This window comes from Pongo pygmaeus, chromosome 19 (assembly GCF_028885625.2).
Source record: "Pongo pygmaeus isolate AG05252 chromosome 19, NHGRI_mPonPyg2-v2.0_pri, whole genome shotgun sequence".
NCBI lineage: Eukaryota > Metazoa > Chordata > Mammalia > Primates > Hominidae > Pongo > Pongo pygmaeus.
Window position 1 is genome coordinate 15,722,058 of NC_072392.2, and position 6,000 is coordinate 15,728,057.

Here is a 6,000-nt window from a genome sequence, read left to right on the forward strand (position 1 = left end):
GGACTGAAGATTCTGGTTTCTTTTTGCCTGTCAATGGAGAGTTGTTCTCAACTCCTAGAGGCTGCCCACCATTCTATGGCACGCAGCCTTCCCTACAGCATGGTAATTGTTTACCGTGGAAGAAAATCTTAGAAGAAATCTTCATATCACCTACCATACAGTTCCCTCTAAATTTCAAATGTTCATATTTTCCCTAAAGGCAAAATATATTTATTCCCTCTCAAAGATTTCATCTCATCATCAGCTCAAATCCAAAGTATTATTATCTAAATCATATCATCTAATCACCTCAAAGTCCAAAATGGCCCCTAAACATCATAAACTTGAAGTTTAAAATCTTACCTTCTAAATGTTCTAAATCAGGTGCAGATGGGTACAAACCATTTAGTGCAGCTCCTGGGGGTACACTTTCAATTTGTGGACCTGTGAAGCTAAAGAAACAAGTTATTTTCTCTGACAATCTGTTTGGGTGATCAGACCCAACACCAGATCGTGGGGGTTAGGGCTACGAAGTCTGGCAGAGTTAAAGGAATGAGACAAGACAAGTTAAGAGTACATAGGGTGGGTCCAGGGGGCCAACAGTAGTATGGAGTCTGCGAAGGCTCTGAGCTCTGGGAGCCCTCACTATTTATTGGTAATCGAACAAGAAAGCAGGTGGTGAGGACGTGCTGACGTGGGGGTAGACAGGTGACGACATGAGGATATGGGGGTAGAAAGGTAGCAGTGCATCAAGCGTAGCTGTGACGGTTTAACATATGCTCTGCTACTTGAGGTAAGGGAGAACAGATTCTTCTAATTCAAGATACAATCAATTTATGATCTTGGGAGAGCAAGAAGCAAGGGGCCAGTAAGTCTGGACAGATTCCAGAGGCTACAAGGGGTTTTATTCCCTGAGTGCTGGGTGCTCTCCAAGCCACAAGGGGTTTTATGCACTGGGCTTAGATTGTAGTGCAGCAGGGCAGCCTTCCACCCTTTGGCACAAAGCTTGGTGTTCCCTAGGCCACGAGGCGTTTTAGACCATGGACCCAGGACATGTTCTAAGACTCTTTTACATTATGTCAGACAAGCAAGCCCTGCCTCAGCCCTTCTACCAACACAATCCTAATATACATTACTGGACAGGCAGAGGATAACAGTTACGTGCATCTAGATAAAGATAGGTGGAGGAGGCTGGGCGTGATGGCTCACGCCTGTAATTCTAGCACTTTGGGAGGCCAAGGTGGGTGGATCACCTGAGGTCAGGAGTTCAAGAGCAGCCTGACCAACATGGAGAAACCCCGTCTCTACTGAAGATACAAAATTAGCTGGGCGTGGTGGTACATGGAGGCTGAGGCAGGAGGACTGCTTGAACCTGGGAGGCAGAGGTTGCAGTGAGCCAAGATCACGCCATTGCACTCCAGCCTAGGCAACAAGAGCAAAACTCCATGTTAAAAAAAAAAATACATATTATATATATATATATACACACACACACACACACACAATATGTTCACAAATTAACAAATGAGCCATAAATTGAAAGAGATTAAAAATTAAAGAAGCTATTTCATTGAATATTATACTGGTCATCACTGATGTTTGCCAAAATGTAAAGATTTCAGTTTGTCGAACATGTATGTTAATAAATTATAGATAAGAATACATGTATTTATAAATATATTTCAACAGTTTCACTTCCTCAGAATAGTGTTACAACTCAAGTATCAAAGAGGCCAATTGGGTCATGAACACAGACGCAATGTTTATAATCTAATCTTTGTGGGAAAAAAATGCTCAAAAACCTAGAGATGTGAGCAATACCAGTAAAAGTTCTACCATTTGTCAAGATTGTTTAAAATGAGAATTTCTATTTCCCTGGTTGGCTGTTACTTTTCTGGAAGCCTGAGGAGAGGAGAAGCTGTCAGTGGAGGTCCCTTAAGTTACCCAGGCCCAGAAGAGACACAGCATCAGCTGACAACTGCAGTAAATGCCACTGAAGACCCTCACAGGGAAGAGGCTGCAGAACCGTGTCTGCCATGCTCGTGTTTTAAATGCTGGCCAAGATGAGTCAAAACTTCTTTTCCTTTTTTAAATAGAAGCATTTTCAGGTACTGAAAATATGTCACACAAGACTAATTTATTGTGTTCGCCCTATATCATTTCTTTCTTAAACAATTTAAGCAGGAGTTATTTCACATACTGTATTTGGCAATCAGCTTTTGCTATTTCGAACCACTGAAGACAATAAATTTGTTTTCTTCCTCTTTTCTGTTTCTTTCTTTCTTTTTTGTTTTTTTTTTTTTTGAGACGGAGTCTCGCTCTTGTGCCCAGGCTGGAGTGCAGTGGTGCGATCTCAGCTCACTGCATCCTCTGCCCTGGCTCGCTGCATCCCTCCCTTCTGCAGGTAAGATGCCAATATTTACCCTAGTGACCGTGGCCAGTTCTTGGTATTGCTCAAGTCACCTGGGCCTTCAGACTGGCGGGTGACTTCAAGGGAGCAACCATCCTGGGTCTCTCCTGGGACAAACACTTGCCTTCACCCACTATCCATGTCTTGTTCAGCCCTCAGAGGAGCGTGGTTGGGGTGGATTACTTCATGCCTTGATTCTGCCTTGCCGGAAACCACGGTGGCAGCAGGCTTGGGAGTCACCAAGTCACCGTGTTTCATGCTATTTCTGGAGGTTCTCGCCTTTGTGGCCTCGGAAAGGAAGGCGATCTGGTGCTTTGGGGAAGGCCCTCGGGATGCTCCTCCAGATGGTCTTCTTCAGGCCTTTTGCTCAGCATTGGTCTGATCGGTTCTGCCAGCTCTGGGCCATGATCTCTCCGCACTGGCGCGGCTTTCCTTCCATAATTTCATAAACTCCAGACTTCGTGTCTTTTGCATGGAAAGCACGCGGTGCCCATTTCATGGACACCGCACCCCGGAGTCCAAACGTCAGCCCTGCGGGTGTGGGGTTTGTTGGGGACAATTTCGGGCTCAGGTGCAGGGGGCGCTTCCCCAGCGCGGGCGCATCCTGGGCCCCATCTGAGGCCGTGGGCTCCTAGCAGGAGGACCTGGAGTTTTCAGATCCCCGCGAAGGATGCATTTTCCCCCACTCTCGGGGACAAGCTGCCCTTTGCTGGCGTTGGGCACGGATCATGGCCTCGCAGAAGCCCGCGACAGCGTGGAGGGAGCGATGCCCCCGCCCAGGACTCCTCGTGGGTGATGGCGCCAGGAGGCCTCGGCTGGGACAGTGCGGGGCCTCCGGGTCGGTCAGTGGCCCGCGCCCGGCTGCGGCTTTCGGAGGCTTGGGTTTGGAAGACACCGCCTGCCATCCCGCGGCGCCTCTCGGAGGGTCCGCTCCCCCGGACTGGCCCTGCCCACCGCGCGCGGCTAGTAGCGGGCAGCCAGGAGTCAGTGGCGGGCGCGGCCGGTGGGATGCCGGGTAGGAGGCTGCGCTGGAGCCCGCTGGGCAGCGCCAACCCCTAAGGCAGCTGGGCAGGTGAGGGAGCAGCGGCGCGGGCGGCTGAGGGGCTGAGGGGCTGAGGGGCTGAGGAGGCCTGAGGCGGCTGAGGGGCTGAGGGGCTGAGGGGCTGAGGAGGCCTGAGGCGGCTGAGGGCCTGAGGCGGCTGACGCGGCTGAGGGGCTGAGGAGGCTGAGGCGGCTGAGGGGCTAAGGGGCTGATGGGCTGAGGCGGCTGAGGGGCTGAGGGGCTGAGGGGCTGAGGGGCTGAAGAGGCTGAGAGGGCTGAGGGGCTGAGGAGGCTGAGGCGGCTGAGGGGCTGAGGGGCTGAGGGGCTGAGGACGCTGAGGCGGCTGAGGGGCTGAGGGGTTGAGGGGCGGGCAGCCTGGCGGGTCCCTGCCGCAGGGTCCACCGCACGTCGCGTGGCCGAATCCCCGGGCTGCTTTCTCTCTGGGCTGTTTTCTTACTGTGAACCTCGTGGGCTCCTGCTCGGTGTCCTTTCTTTCTCTCTGTTTTTGCATTCTACTGGCAAGTATTTTATTTAGGATATTTTACTGATATAACTGAGGATGAACTGTGTTTTGCAGCATTTTATTTTATTACACGTTTTCTCCTAGATTTTGGTATCATTTCTATGCTGACTTGATTAAACATTTTGGAAACTTTCCTGGAACTGATAAATAATAAATAGCTTTTATATGATCTTTAACTTCAGGTAATAAAATAATTTACTTTGAAATGTCTCAGCCTAACAACTTTTGTGCTTTTGTTGTTTTGTGCGGAGGTGGAAAGACTCCTTTGCATTTTTGGTATAACTTCTGTATTAATGATTTTGTTGTTTGTTTCGCAAAATCACTTAGTGATCCGTGTTTTCCAACTTAAGAGTTAACATTTACCATTTTATAAATTAAAAAATGTCTCATTTATCTCTTTGTATGTCTCTTTTCGTTTGTCATATTTGGAATTGTCTTCATTTTTTTCATCATTAGTTTAAAGCAGGAATTTATTAAATATTCCAAAAAGACCGAAGTTTTACTTCATCTCCTAGGCATTCATTTTTCAATGTGTTATTCGCTGATTGCTCCATGTTCATTAATATTGGGAATAATTTATATAAATTGATTATTGCTGCGTTACGAGCTTACAGAGCAACATTCTTTGTCTTCAGTATTTTAATGTATTTTTCTATTAAATATACTTCGGTCACTTATACGATATTTAGGATTATTTTCCTAATATCTAGACCTACTAATTATATTCTAGACCTACTAATTATAAACTGGAATGCTGATAATTTTCCCTAAGCTTCAATTGTTTATAATTTATTCATTTATTTATGACAGATGGGCATAAAACTACTTTATTACAAAGATTTAATGATATATTGTGTAGAGATTTTTTTTCTTTTTTTATTATTATTATACTTTAAGTTTTAGGGTACATGTGCACAATGTGCAGGTTAGTTACATATGTATACATGTGCCATGCTGGTGTGCTGCACCCATTAACTCGCCATTTAGCATTAGGTATAGCTCCCAATGCTATCCCTCCCCACTCCTCCCACCCCACAACAGTCCCCAGAGTGTGATGTTCCCCTTCCTGTGTCCCTGTGTTCTCATTGTTCAATTCCCATCTATGAGTGAGAACATGCGGTGTTTGTTTTTTTGTCCTTGCGATAGTTTACTGAGAATGATGATTTCCAATTTCATCCATGTCCCTACAAAGGACATGAATTCATCATTTTTTTATGGCTGCATAGTATTCCATGGTGTATATGTGCCACATTTTCTTAATCCAGTCTATCGTTGTTGGACATTTGGCTTGGTTCCAAGTCTTTGCTATTGTGAATAGTGCTGCAATAAACATACGTGTGCATGTGTCTTTATAGCAGCATGATTTATAGTCCTTTGGGTATATACCCAGTAATGGGATGGCTGGGTCAAATGGTATTTCTACTTCTACATCCCTGAGGAATCGCCACACTGACTTCCACAATGGTTGAACTAGTTTACAGTCCCACCAACAGTGTAAAAGTGTTCCTATTTCTCCACATCCTCTCCAGCACCTGTTGTTTCCTGACTTTAATGATTGCCATTCTAACTGATGTGAGATGGTATCTCATTGTGGTTTTGATTTGCATTTCTCTGATGGCCAGTGATGATGAGCATTTTTTCATGTGTCTTTTGGTTGCATAAATGTCTTCTTTTGAGAAGTGTCTGTTCATATCCTTTGCCCACTTTTTGATGGGGTTGTTTGTTTTTTTCTTGTAAATTTGTTGGAGTTCATTGTAGATTCTGGATATTAGCCCTTTGTCAGATGAGTAGGTTGTGAAAATTTTCTCCCATTTTGTAGGTTGCCTGTTCACTCTGATGGTAGTTTCTTTTGCTGTGCAGAAGCTCTTTAGTTTAATTAGATCCCATTTGTCCATTTTGGCTTTTGTTGCCATTGCTTTTGGTGTTTTAAACATGAAGTCCTTGCCCATGCCTATGTCCTGAATGGTAATACCTAGGTTTTCTTCTAGGGTTTTTATGGTTTTAGGTCTAACGTTTAAGTCTTTAATCCATCTTGAATTGATTTTT